This window comes from Felis catus, chromosome B2 (genome assembly GCF_018350175.1).
Source record: "Felis catus isolate Fca126 chromosome B2, F.catus_Fca126_mat1.0, whole genome shotgun sequence".
In the NCBI taxonomy this organism is placed as follows: domain Eukaryota; kingdom Metazoa; phylum Chordata; class Mammalia; order Carnivora; family Felidae; genus Felis; species Felis catus.
The window spans coordinates 86,444,402-86,468,334 of NC_058372.1; the positions used below are offsets into that span (position 1 = coordinate 86,444,402).

The 23,933-nt window shown below is 38.1% G+C and overlaps 1 long non-coding RNA gene across 3 annotated transcripts in view; it reads right to left on the reverse strand.

Moving 5' to 3' along the window:
* Positions 1 to 5,688: 5,688 nt before the first annotated feature.
* LOC111560501 overlaps positions 5,689 to 23,933 on the reverse strand; it is a 46,749-nt gene continuing 28,504 nt past the window's right edge. For 2 of the 3 annotated variants that reach the window (XR_006598068.1, XR_006598067.1), the window contains exons 5-6: positions 23,156 to 23,259; positions 5,689 to 13,199 (exon numbers count right to left, since the gene is read on the reverse strand). This is a non-coding gene — a long non-coding RNA (uncharacterized LOC111560501). The remainder of the gene's footprint in view (positions 13,200 to 23,155; positions 23,260 to 23,933) is intronic. The other variant, XR_006598069.1, reaches the window with a different exon arrangement.

Sequence of the window (23,933 nt, forward strand, 5' to 3'; positions counted from 1 at the left end):
TCACCATCCCCACCATCATCATTAAAAAAATTATATTACCTGGTTCTATATTGGGACAAATGGGTTGACTGAAGGCAAAACCAAAACCACTCCTCAGAGATGAATAACAAATAAGAGAAAAAAAACCTTCCTACATTCAAGGGGAGAGGATTATACAGGGCATATGCACCAAGGGATGAAAATCTTGAGGGTTGTCTTAGAATTCTGCTCATTACATATGTATTATAGAATATTTTGGGATGGAGGTACATGTAACCGTTTAAATTAAGATGTTGGAAATAGAAAATATAGCAACTGGAATGAGAAGAGATAAACTTCACTGTGTACACAAATTGAGAAACTCACTAGAATGCAGAGCATAATCACAGATACTTATAAAAACACAAAAGATTAAGATTAAAACTTACTTATGAGTTGATAATAGACGGTTTACTTAAAAACTTTAAACAATATTAATCATATGGTAAGGAATTTTAAACAGAAAATTAAACCATAACAAAGTCCTTGTAGTAAAGAGAAATATGAAATAATGAATAAATGTAGATGGCATTTTAACTAATATGAACATTAATTTTAAACCATAGAATAACACAGTCCTTGCAATCTGACAGACTATATAAGCAGAAAAAAATTCTAAGTACAAAACACCTAGAAATAATGGATAAAATTTAAAGTAGAAGCTCATTAGTGGCCTATAGACAGTGAGGATAAGATGACAGACCCTGGTATAGAATTTTAAAAGAAGTATGATGACTTAAGGAGATAATATTCAAATAAAGCTACTATGTGCAAATTGTTTAGCCATCTCTAGCCATTCCTCTTGGTAGACCCTAGAGAGCATTGCCTTCACCAAGGTATTAACAAATGCATTGCTGTGGAGAAGACCAACATCCTCAAAAAGCTTTATGGTGGCTGTTCTCTATAAGCTAGAGATGACAGTTGCAGATGCCATCATAAAACTGGGCTCCCTAGTTTCATTTCCAGATGGATAGAGACCAGGTGGCACTGTTTAATCACTGGAGACTTGCTGTGTGCAATTACTATAATAAGCCAATGGGGTGGAGCAGTAATCAAAGTCTTTTAACCTAAAATGATCTCTGGTGGTGGGTAATTGAGTATGAAAATCCTGAGGAATAAAAAAAATGGGTGTCCATTAAAATACTGTTTGACACATAAAAGTGAAAAAAATTCCAGATCTAGTGGCAGAAACTTGATGTGAGTCACTATAGTAGGGATAAAAGACCACTTAAGTTCTCAGACCCAGAGTCCCTTGATTAGGGTCTTGAGTTAGACCCTGCACATGGCCACACATATTTACTAAAACTTTTCCTCCAAGCCTTCCTCAGAGGGACATGTGGCCATTCACCAGGGTGACTGTGCACTGGAGAAAGGGAAATACTCATTCAGGAATTAACAGATACTACTCTGAACTCATTGTTTACCCCTAAAGCCTAGAATTCCACTATGGTCAGACCGTCAGAAAGGCTTCTGAAGGTAAGATAATAGATGGAGGTTCGGGCTGAGTCCATCTCACGATTGATCCCACTGGGATTGAAGACCCATTTTGTGGTTATTTTCCTCCAATATGGAGTGTCTAAACATTGGTTCTGTAACCCCTGTTGTAAGGGTCATTATGGTAAAAGCCCCTTTACATTCCCCCCATTATTGAAAACAATAACTATATCTCTGAATGGTGCAGAGATTAGTGCGGCCATCAGACACATGAAAAATGCAGAAGTGCCGATTCTATCTTATTCTCTTTGTATGCACCTATTTAGCTAGTGCAAAAGCCAGATGTATGCTCAGGGATACCAATGCATTATCATAAAATTAATTAGGTTGTGACACCAATTGCAGCTGCTGTTCCCAATGTGGCACATCACTGGAGCAAATCATCACGGCCCTTGGCACCTTTTATGCAGTCACTGACCCAGCAAACATTTTCTTTCTTACACCAGGTAATAGAGAAAATTAGAAGTGATTCACCTTCACTCTTTTACCTCAAGGCTATATGAGCTCTTGGCTGTCAGTTTTATATCCTAGAGGAAACTTGATTGCTTTGATATTCCACAGAACACCATCCTGGTTCATTACATTGATGGCAATATGGTAATCAGACCTGGTAATCAGGAAGTAGTAAAAGATACTTTTGAAATGCACATGCATGCCCAAAAAGAGGTGAGCCAACCCCCCTGAAAGTTCAGAGATCTAACCACATAGATAACATTTCTGGATGAGCAGTGGTCTGTGACAGATCTCCACTTGGCACTCACACCATGAAGAAAGAGGCACAGTGCTTGGCAGATTTTTTTCAGATTTTTGAGAGAATGTATACCATATTTGGATGTGCTGCCCCAACCCATTTCAAGCTAATATATAAAGCTGCCAGTTCCAAGTAGGTTCCAGAGTAAGACAGGCCTCAACATTGGGTACAAGCTGTGGTATAAGTGGCACAGCCGTTTAGGCTTTATGACCAAATAGATTCAATGGTATTTGAAGTGACTTTGGCAGACAGAATACCAAATAGGAGAATCACAACACAGATTTTAGAATTTGGGTGTATGGCTATGCTCTTTCCAACACCAGCCCTCATTTGAAAAGCAGGTCTTGGCTTGGAACTGAGTCTGGCAGAGATACAAGATACCATGTAATTCTGTGACCAGGGCTGCCCATCATGAATTAGGCCTTATTTGTTGTGCTAAATTATGAAGTTGGACATGTACAGCAGCATTCTATTCTTTAAATGGAACACTCAAGATTAGGTTCAAGATGGTCTTCATAGCAAAGTAAATTGCACAAATCAGTGAATCACTAACAGCTACGGGGTAATGGCTATAGGTTGCCTAGCTAGTCAGGGACCTTTAGAAAGGTGAAGATTGATGACAAGATCTGAGAAAAAGGTACATCAATGGATGCGGTGGCCATGAAAATACATGCTCAGCTCTCCTCTTTAGGAAGCATAATTGACTGATGGCTCAAGCTATTACTTTTCTGGATCTACCACCACATTCCTGCCCAGGCCACAGTTCCCATGAGCAGCACTGAACCAATGACCTTTCAAATGGGCTTATGGATACAGACCCGTTCCTGGAGACAGAACCTTTTCAGTGGAATACTTTGGCTCAAGGACTCTCCATCAGTCTGCCCAAATTTTCTGCAATTACATTTCAATCTGAAGCACTTTATACACATTGCCTCTTCCTTGTCACTCTCTTTCAGAGACATCAGGCCTTAACTGTCTCTAGTCCCCTCCTCTTTTTCCTTCATGGATATATTTCCCCAATAAATCTCTTGCATATTGTAGGAGGCTATATTTTAATGTTTTGATATTCAAGATATCAGTTCGTAATCCCTGAAATCTGTAAATGTACCTTATTTGGAAAAAGGGTCTTTGCAACTATGATTAGTTAAGGATTTGGAGATTATTGATTGATTACCTTGGTGAGCCCAAATGCTATTACACATGCCCTTATAAGAGAAAGGATGAGCAAGATTTGACATAAACACAAGCAGAGGAGAATGCAATGTGAAGATTAGCAGTGAGAGAGATCTGAAGATGTTGGTGATGCAAAGGTATGTCAGAACCCAGAAGCTGGAAGAGGCAAAGAACAGATGCTCCCCCAGAGCCTCTGGAGGGATTGTGGTTCTGCTGACAGCTTGATTTCAGCCCAACAAAACTGGATCTCAGAACTTCTGGCTTCCAGAACTGTGAAAGAATAAATGTGCACTTTTAAAACTACTAAATTTATGGTAATTTGTTAGAACAGCCAGAGGGAATTAATACACATCTCTAATTCTGTCCTGGAACCTGCTTCTTGAGGACCTGAACAAACATGGTTGGTGCCACTTGTGATCCAAGAAAAGAGGCAATACGGTGGGTTTGGGGGATGAGGTCTCTCACTGCTCAGCAACTCAAAGATGATGCCATCCTGCATAGTATATGGGACATGGATAGTCCCTGGCACAAGCCATCCCAACTGCTAACAGTCATCAATAGTGACCTGAAAAGCATTTGGAAGATAAAGAGGAAAAATACTTACAAACAGAGCAGAGTTGGTTGATTACAGGTAAATTGTATTGCTAACTACAAAGGAATAACAAGAAACTAAGTGCTGTGAGAAAGCAGTTAAAGGCTAAGTGTTAAGTGTGAGAATCACTGGCCTGTTTAATAGCTTACAATGTGCAAGAAAAGACACATCTGAACAGCAAATCAAAGCTCTGAAAGTTAAAGTCTCAGAGCTCCACAGATGATTAAATACTCAGTCAAGGAAGGTCTGTTGTCCTAAGGTCAGGGCCCGGGGTAGAACAACATGGGACTTTGACCTGCAGGTCCCTGTGCCAGAAAATGCTGCAGAGGCCTCTCCGCAGCAAAGCAACAAGTACCCCTCTCAGAAACTGCCTGCACTTCCTCTCCTGGTTGCCAGACTGAGGGCTAGGATTACATCCTGGCATAACCTGTGTGGGTCCACTCTGGGCATGACAAAGGAAACAGACTATACACCCAAGGAGCTGCAAGAATTATCTGCCTTACACCAGCAGGATCCAGGAAAGTGAATCTGGTATTAAATCCAGAGGGAGCTTAATAGGTGGGGCTGGAATATAAGACTGGATAAAAAAAAAAAGGATTTATTTACTTGGGGCACTTTTTCAGAGCATGAGAGCTAACAAGCTGGCAGGAACTTGAGGGAGTATACTCCATTTGTTGCCAGAGTGGCTCCTGGAAGTCTAAGGAAAATGATGGGCCCTGCTGAATGAGGTGGTAATGTCTGACTTGCCTGACAGCTAGTAAAGATTAAAGAGGCTGAGGGGTGGGTGAGCTGGAATGAAATTCTTAGGTAAGGCTGGAATACTCATCAGAGGATTACGTTCCACTGGAAGGACAGGACACCAAATAACATAGCATTCAGCAAGGCCATAAGGAACGCACTGGTGAGAAGAATGCCAGCATGACTGAGAAGCTGTATGGGTACAGGGAGGGTAGGTGGCCCTCTCTGCAGGCCAGGGCTGACTAAAGGAGAGGCAGACCCAGAGCTAGGTTTGTTAATATCTGTGGAGATGAGAGTCCACAGGGTGGTGCTTGGTACTAGAAGCCAGGAAGCCACCATCAGCTGAACAACTAGCAAGGCCAGAGGGACAACCTAGGGGCTTTGACCTGCAGGGAATTATTAAAAGAGCTTCTCACCTCTAGGGACAAAACAGACTTGCAGCCAACAGTGGTACTACTTAACTTCTATAACCAGGTACAAAGGTGAGAATGGAAGAGCAGGAAGGTGAGGGTGCTCAGTCCAATAAAAAGTCACAATCCCACTCAGACCCCAAACCTGAGCCAGTTTTCAGATCCAGAACACATTAACTAAAGAGATGGACTTCATCACTCCAGCTTTAAAGAAACCGAAGCACAGACAAGATAAACAGCATTCCAAAAATCATATAGCTAGTGCGTCATGGACTAAACCAGGGAACTACATTTGGCAACACTTCTGACAAGGTGTTAATATGTGAAGGAATAAAGTAGGTAAGTACAAAAAATGTGCAAAGCGGGCACCTAGGTGGCTCAGTCGGTTGAGCGTCTGCCTTCAGCTCCGGTAATGATCTCACGGTTCGTGAGTTCGAGCCCCACATCGGGCTCTGTGCTGACACCTCAGAGCCTGGAGCCTGCTTTGGATTCTGTGTCTCCCTCTCTGTCTCTACCCCTCCCCCACTCATGCTCTGCCTCTCAAAAAGAAAGAAATGTAATAAAAAAATTTTTTTAATGTGCAAAGGAATACAAGTGATTAATAAATATATTAAAAATTTGGCAAAGGAACGAACATAAAACAATTTGTCATCATATTAAACTTCATCAATTAATAGTTTTGAATAATAATATGCTGAACTAAAATTTGGGAGTATATAAACTGGCACATCATTTCTGGAGGTAATTTTCACCACATTTGTAAAACACTTAAACTTTGGGAATCTTGATTTCTACAAATTACACATTTAGGAATTTATTATACACAAATCATCTGACACAAGTATAAGAGTTTATTTATAAGGATGATAATTGAGCATAAAATATAACTAGAAAATTAGAAAAAAATCCTTAATGTTTAACAAAAGGTTGGTAATAACACTACACTATAATCATAATAGAATAATATAAAGTCATTAAAATTATATTATTAAATAATATTCAATGACATTGAAATGTTCACAAAACATTGCTAGGTATGAAATTTAAAAGAATTTTCATATTGGTGCGCAAGTGATTTTACCCAATGAATATGTGAAAATTTTAAAAGTCCATAGAATTGGTGGGACTAGACCTCAGAGATCAATTACAGCAATACCACATTTTTTGATAAATCTAGTGAAACCCAGAAAAGTTAATATTTTAAAGTAGAAACAAAAGAAATAGATTGGGAGCAATTTGGTGTCCAAAACAAAAAATGTGTGTGTGTGTGTGTGTGTGTGTGTGTGTACAAAAGAATTATAAAAGTTTATGCCAAAGTGTTACTGGTGTTCATTTATCTGTGGGGTATGTGGGTAAATAATCATTTCACATATTGTTCGTCTCTATTTCCATTATTTTTCCAATGAACATGTAGAAACAAACAAGAGATGCTGCTTTAAAAAATTTGTTCAAAGAACTGATGTGTGATAAAAAGCTCGCTGTATCAAAATGCTTCTCAAGATCTGCCTGTATGTACCTGAGAGTTCTTGAGTGGGCATTCATTAGCATTCACACAAATCCTTTAAGCTCAAAATTACCTTGGTCAGGATGCAATCTAATTTTCCTGTAAGATCTAAAACAATAATCCCATTGCATGAGCACAGGACTAGATTATATGAACACCGAAAGTACATGAATAAAATTGAACAGTGAAGCAATAAGACCCATGTGATGTATTTAGCTGTATATATAGCTGTTGTTTTGTTGTTGCTCAAAAAGTAAACCTAAGTTAAGATCAAGTCACCAGAGTACTATAACTTTTTTTTTTCATAACCAAACTAAATTTTGAATTTTCCCTCCTTATGTTGGATCTATTATGAGCACAGATTTCCAGTTTTCCCCCATGGCACTTACTAGTTAGTTCCTCCCCATCATCATCAGTATAATTTCACACTGACACTGCACTGACACATCAGAAAAACCAGGACCTGGAGTTCCAGCACCACTGACTCCCACCTCACACCCTGGTATTGACATTATATGGGTTTATACCCCCTCAGTGTTCTCCCAGACCCATCACTACAATCAGAAATCTTCAAGGAGTTAGTAACCAGACCACCCCCTGACATGCCCAGGAGTTTCGGGTAATAGAGGGCTTGAAGGCCCTAGGAATAGTAGAGAATGAGGCCATAGCTTACCCAGAGTGTCTGTTCAGTAAGTGTGGGCAGTTGCAGGTGGCAAGAGAAAAAAGAATGAGTAATGATTCTGCATTTCTGGCACTTGAGAATTTAAGGACTGAGAGATCAGAAAAGAGACTTGAGTTAATGAATACAGAAGATAGGAGCTAGCCAGGGACTTTACTTCTTTTTTCTAGTTAGTTAACATACAGTGTAATATTGGCTTCAAGAGTAGAATTTAGTGATTCATCACTTACCTATAATACCCAGTGCTCATCTCAAGTGCCTTCCTTACCCACCAGGGACTTTCCTTCTAATCCAGACTCCAGGGCATTTAAAGGCCAACAGTGGTTTTACTTTCAGAGTCAGCCTTAAACCCAATTTAATCCAAGAAGAAAGAGGCTACTTTGCCAAAAAAAAAAAAAATGTTTCTAACCATTCATGCCTAAGATTATTTTACGTACTCAAAGAAAATCTTCATTGCCCAATGAAAGAAACACAATAAAATACTAATACCAGGAAGACTTCATCCAAAGAGTAAGTGGAAATTGTATATAGATTAATAGAATTGTAGAGCTGGACTTCCGAGATCAATTATAGCAACATCCTTACTTTATGATGAGTCCATTGCAACCCAGAGAAGGTACGTTATGAAGAATAGAAGTAGATTGTGCAATAGTTTATTAAATCCCAAAACACTGGAGCCAGAAGTAAACTTGAAATTTTAAAGATTGCTATAAGACAAAAATAATAAATGCAATTTTTGTGTACTGACACTTTAACTTAATTGAACTTGTAACTCTGCAAACATCATTGAAAAACAAGGGTTTAGAGAACTGTAAAATGATAGACTCCAGTAGATTATTAGAAAATTTGAGATTGACATTATGACATAGCCTAAAGACCTTTGGACAGGGGTCAGAAGATATGGCCTCCCTTCCTATTCCACTGACCCACTGTATGGTCCTTGAAAAGTCAAGGGACCTCTTAGGTGCTCCTCCAGTCCTTTGAATGTAAGAAAGAGCTGAATACATGATCTGTAAAGCCTAAATTCCACACAATATAATGAAAATCACATTTCCTGCACATTGCAAATTTCTTGAGGACTCTGTCTACTAACACTAGACTTCCTACACCTTTGGTCTTATCCATCAAGAAACTCAAATAAACAAGATTCTCAAATAAACAAAAAAATTAGATCATTCAATCAATATATCAATACTATTACTTCTTTATCAAAATTGCCTTAGATCTCATATAGCAGGTCCTAAAGTGATGCACAGTATAAATCTCTGTTACCAACTTAATAAATACTATAGAATGATAACATTCTAATAAAAATGATGAACTGGGTTTCACAAGAAGGAGACAGCAATAGGGGATAAATAAGCACTTATCCCCATGAATGATGAACTTATAAATTACAGAACTGGCCTGGGAAAGCCTGAGAAAATTTTCAGAATCAATATTTTTTAAAAATTCCTTTTGTTATTAAAACTGATAAGAAAAAATTATAATCAATACTGATATTAAGCAAAATTCTATGTACTAGCTCATCAAATTCCTACTCAATTAAAGCATTATATATTTTAATAAATCACACCTTCTGTTTAAATTACATAACCATATATGGATGATTTTTAATCATTAGAAGATGATTTTTAATTATTCTCTTGAACCTCCATGACAAATTATTCAAAAAGTTGGTTTTCAGAGACTTGACGTTCCCAAATGCTGCACCCTCCCTTCCTCACCCTCTTTCTAACAGTTTAGGAGACTCATAATAGAGTGGTTGGTGCATTGCATGTTAAACTAATACCTTCTACTCCAGAAACAAGAGTGCACAGAAGTTAACCTCTGACCCACAGATTAAGTACAGGTCTAAACGTAAAGGATTTTTTTCCTAAGATTATTGGAAAGAAAAAGTCTATTCATATCGTTTCTTTAAAGAGTGAATATTATTCATTAAAATTCTCAACCATCTGGAAAAAATAATTGAAGAAGTTCTGAGGGCTTTAAAAAAATCAAGTTTTGGGAAAGACAGTGATGGAATTCTCTTTCTTGCTAATTTATCCAGCAATATTAGAGTATCAAGCACATTCATTTCCATCAAACACCTGGCCTCCCTGACATTTGGCGCTCTCCCAGACATCTATCAAGAAATAGTTCCGATTTTTCAGCTTTCAGTTTATGGTTTCAAGGAAAGATCCTGACATTGATTTTTGCATATGACTCTGATTGACTCCAGTGGGAGTCCTGCACACAATTTGGTAGTACAAAATGATCCCTAGCCTAGTAGTCTATGCCCTTTCCATAAAGATATTTTATAGTTTCCAATTCCCAACTTTTTTATTTTCTAAATCATTTTCTCATATCTTTAGAGCTTTCTCCTTATCTCCTATAATGTCTTTAAGCATAAAGTTCAAACCTTGGGTAAACTATTTTTTGCTTTAATCTTAAATATTTCTTGAACACACAGTCACTATGGCCTCAGGTGCCTAGAAAATACAAACACCATCACTGACATTGACTTCCCAAAAGAAAAATTATAAACTGTAATAATCTTAACTCACAGTTTATAGCAGTGCTGTTAATGAGAGCAAGTAGTCATATACTTTTGTTCTGTTCCCAATAGGGATGAATATGACTTGTATTTTTCACAGGAGTTTGTCACTTAGGAGAAGTTCTGCTTCAAGTAACAAAATATGTGAATTAAAGTGGTTTGAACATTATAGACATTTTAGTAGCTCACTAATCAAGACTCTTTGAAGTAGAAGTTTCACAGTTCATTACTATAGCTGCTCAAAACTGTCAGGGCTTTGAACTGTCTTCTCTGCTACTTCATTGGCTCTCCCCTCACGGTCACAAAATGGCTGTCACACCTCCAAGTGTCTTGCCGTCACACTACATCTCCCAAGGCATAAAAGAAGAGTGTGGGCTTCCCTTCACTGTTTATTACCTAAAGCTAGGGGGCATGAGTGGAATTCCACCTTCTCTGCTCACATCTCATCATATACCTGGACAAAATCAGAGATTTGTTTGCAATGGAGGAACAAATACAGGACAGCCAGGCAGTAGTATCTACACCTGGAACTCTTTGCTCTACCCCAACAGAAGTCACATTTATCAGTTATCTTGTGTGATGACTCTTGGGATAGTCACATGTGTACAGAAAGTTCCTGATAAAGATACAGAGCATGTATGTATAATGCCCAGGCACTCATCATGCTTTTTCTCCAATCAAGGACCCCATTTTTTAAATAAGGCAAGCATAGTCCAAGATGTTGAGATGATTTATGGAATGCTTCAAGGATACCTAATTGTCTTCACTTTATCAATAACCCTAGCATTAGTATGTATTTAACTATGTAGCCATTTATATAAATGCCAATTGTACAGATTTTGAAAAAATATTCAATACACTTGCAATGAGTGAACTGTATAGTATGTGAATTACACCTTAAAAAGCTGCACACATACAAACATACACACACACACACACACACACACACACACACACACTCAAAAATGAAAAACAAAGGTAATTCAGCTTTTACATTGGTGTTGTCTTGAGATCATTTCTCTTGAAGCCAGCCATCACGTGAGAAAGCCCAGGACTGATGGAAAGGCTATGTATGGATGCTCCAACAAAAGCCCCTGCTGGGCCCTTGGCTGACAGCCAGCATCAACTGTCAGACTCTAGAGTGAGCAAGCCTCCAGATGATTCCAGCCCCAGCTTAGGCTTCAGACATTATGGAGCAGAAACAATTCATCCCTGTCGTACTCTATCTGAATTCCTGACCCTCAGAAGCCATGAGAAATAATAAGTGATGATTGTTGCATTGAGCCACAAAGTTTTGGAGTCATTTGTTTCATCGATAGGTAACTAACACTGGCACTGATGAAACCCACAACACCAGTGAAGGTAAAATAATGACTATGACAAGTTGTAAAATGAAGGTGTCTAAAGCAGTAAGCATATATAATTAGGGGATGAATGTATTTCTCACAATAAATCTGCAAAAATTCAGGGAGTCAGGAATGGCTTTCAGCTCTGATATGCTGAGCAAGTGGGCACTCACTAAAGTCAATAACTAAAATGACTTTGTTAGAGAGTATGGAAAGGTAACTATAAGAATAGACTTAGACAAATCTCCCAGGTTGGTAGCCCCACTCTGCCACAAGTAGCTATGTGACCTTGGAAAAGTAACCTCTGTGAGCCTGTTTTCTTATGTGAAAACGGACGTTTGGGAGTATTAAATGAGATGATACACTTTAAGTACCCAGCATAGGGCCTGGCTCAATAACTATGGATTATTGCTCTTATTATCATGAAATAAGTGGAGTGATACCAATAGCATGGTCCCAAGTCATCTCTACCTCTAAATTTGCTACTTACCCCATAGATACTAGAGACAAAAAGTCTTTTGATGTCCTTCTTGTAAACGTATTTGTGAAGCTCAGCATCTTCTTTTCACATTTTATTATTTGTAATTAACTCTCAAAGTCACTTGTAGAAAATAATCAGAATCAAGAAGTTCAATTGCTTAAGGTTAAGGATGAGGTTTCCATACATTTATTTTAAGTAATTTGTGAGTTTGGGTGGTAGTAAGTATGTCAGATGATGCCCTTCATGTAAAAGAGGCAGTATTGCCATGTCATTCTTTGCATGATTGTTTAACAGATGATAGATTTTCCTACATGCTATTTGCTATTTTAGAGATCAAGGGGAAGTCGGGAGTCAAAACAAAAATGATCGAAAACACAGAGATGGAAAAAAAGAGTTGATTCTTTTTCTTCCATTAAAGTCATTGCATGTTTGTGGTCTGAGACGCTCACCTGGAGCCATCAGGTTAATAGACAGCTTCAGGCAACCATGGCTTGCTACTGATAGCCAGACAGGACCCTATTAATCAGATTCATCTGATGTGGACATCTTCCGTGGTACTTCACGGAATAATTTGAGAGGTGAACAAAAAGGGAGGTTGATTTCTACTAAGAAACAAGCATGTATCTGGAGCTTTGCATTCTCACTGTGTCATTCCACTACTTCAAGGACATCAGCAAAGAACTGCCATCAGAGGACATTTATAAAATAAAGAACACCTTTCTAAGATTTAATGTATAATTTTGTCTATATCTTATCTGCTTTCCTGTCCCTAGCACCTTACATGATTCCTAGATCATAAAGAGGCACTCGATAAATGTATGCTGAATTGAATTGAAGTACCAGGTCAAAAAGTAGATGCAAAACCTTCAGAAGAATACCCTGCAGAGCCTTGAGCATAAAGAAGTGATATTTCTTCCTTAAGCCCAATAAAAGTGACACCATACCTGCTGCTGTGCTTTTCTCACTCTCCCCAGGCCTTTTCCCCAGCTAGAACTATACAGTCAAGCATGGTAGATCCGTGCAAAATCTCTGGAGCGTGATGGCTGAGTTCAAACCTCTGTTCTGCCGTTTTTCTAGCTGTGATACCTTGGACAAGGTCACTTACTCTCTCTGTGCCTTAGTATTCGTTTGCAAAGTGGAATAGAGCAGTGCCTACCTGTTGGAGCTATTATGAGGAATAAATCTACAAGCATACATAAAGTAAATAGATTGAAGCTGGCACACAATAGACAGACAATAAATGTTAGCTGTAATAATAGACATCCAATCTGATAGTGTCCTGGGCATGCAACCAGGGTCAGGTCCTAGTTCCTCCCCTTTGCTAAACTGGTGAGGGAGCCATACAGAGGGCGCAGCAGAATATTCTCTTTGTACTCACACACTCTGAGAAGGATGGCTGGAGAGGGTCCTCTTTCCACCAAAGCTCTAGACAGTGTGGTGGAGGGAGAATCACACTGAGGATCCTTAGGAAGCCCAGCTGTGAACAAAAACACAGTCTTATTTTATTCCATGGGCAGTTATTTTCCTACCAGTTTGCTTTCAATTAATGTCAAACATGTCCTAAAATTTGAACAAGCCCTTGATTTTTCTCAGCAAACTAGGCAGTTCCCCCAAATCATCACTAGCCACCTCTTTTGTACATTTTAAAATATGTACTATAAAGGCTTGAAATGCTGCCATCTAGAGACAGCTATTTCATAATGATAACCAAGGCAGTGATCTTGAAAGGCCACGAAAATAGAACTTGGCCATGCATTCTAAAAGCCATTTTAAAACTCTATAGTGTAAGTTGATTACTTACCTATTTTATGTAAGTAGGATCAAGAAAAGGGGGAAAGTAATTTAAATTAGAAATAAATAGCATCCTTTATAAGTAATATTTTTAAACCAGTTGTCCCTCACAGGCAATGTACTACCTTTATTTTTGTGACGGGAATAATCTCTTAGAACAGAGGAGGAATATACAGGAGTTAGAACTTCTTCCCTCCTGGCCTACCACCTACGTGTGGGTGTCCCAGTCCCACCTGCTGTGCCCTGATAAACGTACACTTCAGGAGAACGGCGACCAGAGGGCGTATGCCGCAGGTATTTCCTAAAGCCTCAGCTACAGGCTTTTCTGTACCTCTCTGCAAGGCTCTCTCTCTCTATGTGCACACACCTGTGGGTAAACCATTTTTAGAGTTCAGGGATTAAAATTACACATTACAGCATAGGACATAAGCAGCTAGTTAAGTTTTGTCGTTATAATTAGAAATTTCATGAGGATCAGAAGAAAATCAAAGAAAATTGTTATTTCCATCCCACAAGAAAGAATGTTTTGCTAATACTATCCATTATGCAAAAGGGAAAAAGTCCAGCCATAAATATACGGAAGTTCCCCACATCCTCCATTAATACGTGACCAATGCCTCCTTTCCAGTCTTCAAATCTCTCTCGCTGACATGACACTTCCATAAACTGTCACCATCTTTGATTCTTGCTGGGCCAACCTTTTTTTTTCTTTTGTTTCTTTTCTTTTTTTTTTTTTTTTTTTTTACGGTTTTCATCATTAACCCCTCCCTATACTTTCATCTGTTTTTTTTTTTTAATTTTCTTTTAATCTTCAATTCTTTTTAAGAGAGAGAGACAGAGCATGAGCAGGAGAGGAGCAGAGGGAGAGGGAGACACAGAATCCGAAGCAGACTCCAGGCTGAGCTGTCGGCACAGAGACCTATGTGGGGCTTGAATTCACAAACTGTGAGATCCTGACCTGAGACAAAGTCAGATGCTTAACCAACTGAGCCACCCAGGCGCCCCTACGTTGATCCTCTTTGCATTCATCTACAAACTTCAGGAGTAGAATCATTCCACAATCACCTGCAACTGTCCAGCCAGCAATGAGAATGGAATGAAGCAAAGTCATGGAGATATCAGAGATATTTTCAGGTCATTTGATAGAAAGGTGTCAAATTTAGGAAAAAAACATAAAGAATTTTAACTCTCTAACAGTGTTCTAGCTACAGTCCAACAGATATCTGGAAATCTAAAATGAATCAAAGTTGGCATTCCTTTCCTTAGACAGTGGACCAAGTGGCAATCCAATCTCCCAATTATCCTCAAGAAATGGCATGATTGCTACCACCCCCCCCCCAATTATTTAGTGGCTGAACTCTCATACAGTATGTAATGCATTCAGAGATGAAATATCAACTTGGATCTCCATGTTATAATAGGATAGGATTTTTTAAAGTTTTTATTTTAATTCTAGTTAACATTCAGTGTTATATTAGTTTCAAGCATACACTAGAGTGATTCAATAATTCCATACATCACCCAGAGCTCATCAAAAGTGCACTCCTTGAACCCTATCATCTTTTTCACACACCCCCCTCCCCCTACCTCTCCTCTGGTAACCATCAGTTTATAGGATAGGACTTGACTGCATGTGTCTAAATGCAATCACAATAAAGCTATAGATTTCAATTAGGAACAGGCATCATAATAATACTGTATCACATTTGCTCTGGAAGGCTAGACCAAGGACAAGAAAAATGTAAGTACTGAGACGTGCCTCTAATTTTTTCCTCCCTATCTTATCATTATTTTGCTCTGCTGCAGGCAAACTGGGGACTACTCCACTCCTGTTTTGTTTTTTGTTTTTTTGCATTTATTTATTTTTGAGAGAGCACAAGTGGGAGAGGAGCAGAGAGAGAATGAGACAGAATCTGAAGCAGGCTCCAGGCTCTGAACTGTCAGCACAGAGCCCCTTGTGGGGCTTGAACTCACAAACCGTGAGATCATGACCTGAGCCAAAGTCATCCGCTCAACCTACTGAGCCAACCAGGTGCCCCAGGGCAACTCTACTCTTTTGAAGAGAATACAAAGCAGGTTTTGGTTCCTTAGCAAACTCCATACTAAGTTGAGTATTTGAAGCTACTTTATAATATCTTTTATAAGTAATGCCTTTGAATGCCTTTTGTTAAAATTCTACTTCAAATAAGTAGACAAAATATGTTAGAAAAGGATTCATAAGCTATGTGAAATTGCAAAAAAGAAAAAATAAAGGAGCACAGCAAAGCATTCCTGAGATCAGAAACCTACACACACACAAACATTCACAAATGCAGGCAAAAATAGTCAGAAATAAAGTCATGCTAAAGTAAGACATCTCTAAACCTTTGAGAGATGCAGATAAAAGCCAATATGTGAATAACTGCATATCCATCCTTCATATCTATAAGTGGGAAGCTTCTATTTCATGGAAATTTAAAATATATTCATGTGAAATCCCAGAACAAGAGGATTGAAGACAAAATAACCCTATTTCATCCCTGAATGGCTATCCTCTCCACACTCCCTAAAGGTTAGTTGAGAATAATCATCCTAGAATTTAACCATGGTGGAAATGACCTGGCCAAGGATTTGTCCAGATTCTAACAAGCAGGATACTTTTTGCAAGAAAATTTTCCCTGATTTTTTTCAATGGTTCATCTAAAGCTAGGTTTTATGTTAAGACCAGAAGAATTCAAAAGCTATGTCTTAAAAATTACTAAGCTTTGTTCTACATATAAAATTATTTTGAAGCACACAATGATTCATTCATTTAATTCAGTAATTCTGACCATCTATAATGAACCCAAATTGCATCAAGTTTGTAGAATTCTGGATAACATTAAAAGATCTCTGCATTTACAAAATTTAATAACACATATAATCCAAAACAATATATAAAAGCCAAAAATGAAAAGAAATCAGAATTAAATGGTTTCTAATGTTTTCACCCATAATAGCACTATATAAATCATATCCAGCCTAATTATTATCAAATTTTTCCCTGAAATGATCTAACAGGTAGTATCGTTATGTCATCAAATTGCAGAGTCCTATTCCATACTGCTGCCAGGGCCTCCTTTGATATCTATAGCTTTCTTGATACACAAAGGTGACATAAGCAGGCAGAGGATAATTCCTAGGAAAATTCACCGACTCTGATGCCTACTAGACTCATGGGTGCAGATGATACAATATCACAAGAAAAGCTCAAAAGAATAAATTTTTCTCTAAAGTGTTTTTTTCACTTTAAACTATCTTCTCCAATTCCTTCCCAATTCAGCCTACAACCCAAGCCCCAGCTTTTTGTAATAAATAAAGCTTTTATCAAGAAAAGTAGAGGAAAAGAGCTTTTGCTATTTCTTTTTAAGAGTTCCACCTGAAGTGCTATCTGGTGATGTACCATATTGCCAATTAGCACTCCAAAGTTTCCATATTCTATACAGGTGCTGTAGATATTTTGGTACCTATGTTATTTCATAGCAAACAAGTAAAGATAAAAATGTGCCTCCACTTTATCACAAAGAAGGTTGAAATAAGCCTGAAACCAAAATGAAATGCAGAATGAAAGCCTCTATGGAGGAATTATTAATTCATTCTTATTAGTAAAAAAAAAAAATTACATCTCTGTAGAAAGCTTATGCCCCGTGAACAAAGGAGAGCTAATAAAGTCACACCAGTGACAGACTTTTAAATTCTGAGCCCTTCTCCTGGGGACCCAGGGCAGTTCGTCTAAATTGAGTTCTAGGCTATTAGAAGATGTAACTATATGATCACTAACAGATCATAACTAAGGTCACACAAATTTTCTTTGGCAAAAATTCAGATACTCAACAATATGTAATGTTCTCATTGAAACGATTCCACAACTAACAATATTAGCATTTTCGTATTTGCTTTATAAAGGTGCACTATAGTAAACGTGCTTATTCTTTTCTCACATGTAACTCTGCTTTACTCAAATCTTTCTCAGACTATACTAAAGTCAAAATAAGAGGAATCTTCTTGCCACTAATCCAGGCAACTCTTTACAAGGTTAAGTCTCATACTGTTTCCACCATGTTACATTTCTTCTCAACCACAGCCAGTGACTTCCTGGTGATGGTCAAAATAACTTAACCTGCATCCAATGCCTCCCATGAGTTCTGCCCAGCCTGCCTTTGCCATCTTAGATCGTGGTGCATGGCCACTCAAACCCTCTGCTGTAGCTGGGCTTGCTGGCTCTTTGTTTTCAAGCACAACATGTAGATCCACTAGCGCACAGCATCTTTCAATTTTCTTCTCTTAAAATGAGCTCTCATCCTTTTCCCTATCAGTCTGAACCCTACATTTGATTTCAGAGCCAGAGAAAGTCTCAGATTCTCCCTGAAGCTGTTCCTAACCAGCCCATCTCACAGTTGTCTATACTTCCTAGGGACTTGTATTGCATTTATTGTCTTTGCCATTCAATTAATGTTTGGCATTAATGTTTAGATTTTTAATTAACTACTTGAATATTTATGTATCTCTCTCCACACATATATTTAAATTTAGTAAGAATCAAGACACCTTTTTAATATTGATTTTGCCTTTAATTGTCATTCCTCACTGTACTGCACATAGCAGGTGTTCAACAAATTCTTAATTTATTCAAATAAACTCAAAGAGAAACACAAGGGATTCATGGTACATATAAAACATTCCTTTCCAGAGAAACCTGCTAAGCATTGCTCTAAGTTGCCAAGAGGAATCTTATCCCCTGGGTATCATTAAAAATAGATACATACTACATTGTGCTGGATCATATAAAGGAAAGTAATAACTCTGGAAAGAAATAACCACGGGTGTATCAGCCCCAGTTCTCCTGTTTTATTATTCTTTAGGTATTTCAATGCCTTCCAGACTGTAAACATCCAAAAGAAAGAGATAATTTAGTACCTGGGTGGGTACTTTTGTCTCCAGCGGATGCAGGGAAGGAAGGAGGTAAACCATTAACTATAGTGAATTCTGTTTGTGGCTCTAAAGTTAGGCTTGATAAATCTGTAAAAGTTTTAACATATAAAATAAAGCAATATCACTTTATATCAGATAGTTTTCACAATACACACCTTCTACCGAACAACATTAGCTAGAATCTACTACCAGCATATCACTGTTTCATCCTTCAATTCCATCTCTCCTGTCATCAACTCCGCCTTTGGATTGGTCTGCTGAACCATTTAAATTTAATGCTGTTATGGATGTGGTTGTTTTATGCATACTGCTTTGCTGCTTGGTTTCTATTTGTCTTGTTTTTTGATTCTCAGCTCCTCCTTTCCTGATTTTCTTGGGGGTAAGGAGGGGTGAACCAAATAATTTTCAGGATTTTGTTTTAATTTGTCTATCAACTTTTTAGCTATACCTGTTTGTATAATTTTGGGTGGTTATCCTAGAGATTACTTAGACTTAATGGTATATATTAATTCATGTAAAATTAACAATCTTGTGACAGTAAAATTCTATTTAACTACTTCCTATCCTTTTGTTATTGTTTTTATATATCTTACTTGTGTTATAAATGCCTTAACCTCCATCAGTAATCTTATGCAGAAAACAGGAGTAGAAAAAAAAGCAATATTTTATTTTTACTACATATTTGCCATTTGTTGTGCCCTTCTTTACAGTACATCTGATTTTCATCAGGTATTATTTCTTTCTGGCATGAAGAACAACCTTTTATATTTCTTGAAAGTACAGGCCTGCGGTGCCTGGGTGGCTCAGTTGGCTAAGCATCCAACTCTTGATTTCAGCTCACAGTTTGAGTCCTGTGTCAGGCTTGGGACTCTCTCTTTCTCTCTGTGTTCACATGCTGTCTCTCAAAATAAATAAGTAAATGAATGAATGAATGAATGAATGAATTAATTAATTAATAAACTTTTTAAAAAAGTATAGGCCTAATGAAAACTAATTCTCTCAGCTTTCCTTTATCTGAACTTTTTTTACCCTCATGTTTTAAGGGCATTTTCACTGGATATAGAACCCTAGCTCAACAATTATTTTATTTTTCTTTCAGTATCTTGAAGATGCCATTCTATTATCTTCCAATATTTCTAAGGAAAAGGCAGCTAACATTCATATCTCAGAGTTCCTATGTATGATATGTGATTAAAATCCACGTTTTCTCTCCAACACTTTGACTATGATGTGCCTAAAGTGTGGTTCCTCTTTGTAGTTATTTTTTTTAGAATATGCTGAGCTTTCTGGACATGTCAGATGATGTTTTTTCACTTAATTTGAGCTGTTGTTTCTTGAAATATTTTTCTTCCGCATTCTGTTTCCTTTTTTTTCTGAAATTCAAATTAGTCATATGTTAGATCACTTGATATCATCCAATAGGCCACTGGAGCTATGTTAATTCTTTCACCAGTCTTGGTTTTCCTTCTCTTCTCCAGATTGGATAATTTTTATTGACCTGTCCTCTAGTTACTGTCTCTCTTCTGCTTCCTCTAATTTGCTGTTAAGCCCATCCCATGATTTTGATCATTTCAGAAACTGTACTTTTCAATTCTAAAATTTCTAGCTTTTTTTATAGATTTTCATTCTTTACTATTACAGTAAGTCATCAAAAGGACATAACCTATGATTGACTTGTGAGCTGGACCCAGACAATCAGAGGCTGGTTATTCCCTTCACTTACTTGAAATGTACATTCTACCCACTGTTCCTATTCTAGGAATTCTTTCAAGGACATAGGCATGAAGATAAATGCATTGTTGAAACTATCTGGGACTCTCTTTCTCTCTCTGCTCACACTCTCAAAATAAATAAGTAAATGAATGAATGAATGAATGAATGAATATATAATAAACTTTTTTTTTAAGAAGTACAGACCTGGGGCGCCTGGGTGGCGCAGTCGGTTAAGCGTCCGACTTCAGCCAGGTCACGATCTCGCGGTCCGTGAGTTTGAGCCCCGCGTCGGGCTCTGGGCTGATGGCTCAGAGCCTGGAGCCTGTTTCCGATTCTGTGTCTCCCTCTCTCTCTGCCCCTCCCCCATTCATGCTCTGTCTCTCTCTGTCCCAAAAAAAATAAATAAATAAACGTTGAAAAAAAAAAATTTAAGAAGTACAGACCTAATGAAAACTAGTTCTCTCAGCTTTCATTTATCTGAATTTTTTTTACCCTCATGTAAAAAGCTGATACAATTGAACTCCATTAAGCCTTCTATGTAAGCTTTAGATTCTGGTGGGTGTATATGCAGATCTACTCATCCTGCGGACACCCAAGACAAGCCTCATATCCAAGTTCCTTTGCTTATTAAAACTGCCATCTACCAACCGGCAGTGGTCTGCCTTTTTATTTGGTCTCTCCTTGCCTTATGTGTATGAGGGCCAGTTTTGAATTTTACCCTGGGAACTCCCTTGGTTGTGAACTAATATTTACCAAGATTTCTGATCTGTTCACTCTTTAGAACTATTGTTTCCCTCAGGTCATTTAACATATTTATAAAATCAAGTTTAAAGTCTTTGTACGCTAATTTTCATATCTGATTCATTTGCTTTTTTTGTCTTGATTATGGTTAACTTTTTTTGTTGTTTCTCAGCATGTCTGGAAATCTGTATTGTATATCAGATATTGTGTTTCATTGTAGAAATGCTGGAATCTATTAGCTTCTCTAGAAAAATGTTGGGTTTTGTTCTGGAAAGGAGTTAAATTCCTGGATGATCACCTAAAATTTGTGGAGGCTTAGTGTTACGCTTTGTGAGGGTGGGTGGGTGGGTGGGTGGAAAACGCATGGAGTTTACCAAGTTCCCTAATTTGAAAGGACTAAATTCCAAACTCTGACTTCTCTGCTTTGAAAAGCATCTAAAATTTCTATTCAGTTTTCCATCCTTTCAGCTATTACTTTTAATGGACTTCATGGCCTCTCCCCCATGCATACATAGTTCAGAAGTTAGCCAAGGATTTGAAGAGAGTTCATCTTCATATTTTTGGTCTCCCTCTCTATAAATTCCTTCTTTGCAGGAGGTTCTTCTACATTTTCAGTCACTCTGACATCCTGGAACTCCAACCTCGCATTTCTCAAACCAGTAGAATTCTGGCTTTCTGTTTCAGTGTAGCTTGTGTTAAAAATAAATTATATAAATGTGAATTTTGCCCAGTGTGTATGGATGTCTCCTTTTAGGGTTAAGTCCTAAGTTCTGCCTGCTTCTGGTCATTTTTCAATGCTTTTAAATTCTATATACACAAACACACGTATGCATAGACACATGTATGTGTATTATAATTATTATCTGTGGAAGGATCAGTCCAGTCCTCTGCAACTCCTGGGATTAGAATTCCCTCTTGGCATTCATTTTCAAGTCATCAGTCTGAATTACAGCAAGAGCCTCTAGTTCCCAAGGGCCTTTAACTCTTCTTTGACTCACAATTTTGTACTGTTCAAATATATTCTCCTGGCAGCAGCCAGAGTTATTTTATTAGAAACCTAAAATCAATCATGCCACTCTCTTTAACATCTTTGTATGGCTTCTCATTACACCTAGAATCAATCCAGAATTCTAACTATGTCCTTTAACAATTTATACAATCTGCCCCTCTGTCTATCTCTTCTACTCCATCTTACCTGCTCTATTTGCCCATTGGGTTTTGGTAACACCTCAAACCTTTAAACACCTGCTCAGGGATTTCAGATATGCTACAACCACTACTAAACCAGTGATTTTTCTACTCCCTGTATAAATCACCTGACTTAACCTTCAGGTTCTCACCTAAATGTCATTTCCACAAAGATGATAGAGCTGATTCCACAGATTGTGTTAGTCAAGTACTACATTATAAAGGGTGAAACCCTAATACCCTTCACTTCTTGGCTTGGAGAAAACTGGAAATCCAGGTTCAATAATCCACAACTCAAAAGCAGGAGATTGGAGGATTTCCTCCTTGGGGTGACCATCCCTAAAGGAAAGACCTAACAGATCCTTTATGACTTGTACTCTTCAATGAAACTGTCCAGCTGGATTATGCTACAGAGAAACCCACCAGTTGATACTTCAATCTACACACATGTGGAGAGGGCTTTCTGTCACCTCTTTGTATCTCACTCTGAAATGTGAGCAGTCAGGGGCCACCAGTCTATTGAGGAAAGGTCCCAGGATGAAGGACAGAGAACAACACACCTGGCAAGAAGGAACTTCCAGGAAACAAAATTTAGATTAAAAAAAACTTTTAAAAAAATCTCTACCATTAATGTCCTCACAGAACCAAGTTTTGCTTCTAAAAAGGGACAAAATGGGAAATTTTAACTGAAATACCAAGATAGGATGAACACTAGCTATTAAAATGAGATGAAGGACTGCATCCAGTAGAACTTAAACATTTCAAAGTGATGTTGTCAAAAATTAGACAGTTCTAAAGCCTACACTGAGAGTATTAAGGGTTAAACAGTGAGATCGGAGAAAAGATTTAGGGTTCTTGTGGGAAGAGCCACTGGGATGCTGTGAGCAAAGAGGGCTACAGAGGATCTTCAGGAAGAGCAGTCAGAGAACTTGATATGTACTCCAGCATTAGGAGGACCACGTGGACTGGTTACTGACTCCTGCCCAGGAACTATAGAGGGCAAGAGCACACTGGCAGGATGCTTTGGAGAGAAGTCGAGGTGCTACTTACCACTTTGGGGTTAGTGTGCATAAAAGGTGCATGTGGGCAGATGTGTCCACCTATTAGAGAGAACAAGCTTGGGAGTTGTCTTTGGTCCTGTCCAAAATTGTCACCTACAAGGAAAAACAGGCCTCAGCAAAGAAGTTGGAGACGGACATCTAAGCTCCTGGGGACTGACTGCTCTATTTAAGGGGGTTACTGCTCCAATATAGTACATTAGTCTAAGCCAAGAGAGAGAGCCACGCTGAGGAATTTGATCTCCAAAGAATTCCCTAAATCTCTTCCAGATCCACCAAAACAAAGTCAGCTTAGGACAGAACCAGTAGTAAAATGACTGCCCAAACGCACAGAGAATACAGCCAACCTGTTGATGTAATTAATGTTAACCTGGTTACATGTCATTCTTCCCTTTCACATAGGTTTCTCCAAAGGATGATTAAAGTTCTCCATGTTACTTTATCAGAAAGGATAGGAGACTAAACACTTATCTAGCACTAATGATATTCCAGACACTTTCTAGGAACTTCATATTAACTCTTGATTTTCCCAACAACCCTTTTACATAGGTAATATTACTACCACCATTTTAAATTCACATAGCTGCTAAGTGGTATAGCCAGGGTTTAAGCACCTTAGTCTGGCTCCAGGGTCTGTGCTCTTAATCAACATATTTTATGGTTAGCTCTCTCATTCTAGGTGAAAGGATTATTCCCTGGCACACATCCTTGATTATAACACATACAAATAATAATATTCTGACAAGTTTTCGAATTCATTTTAAACCACA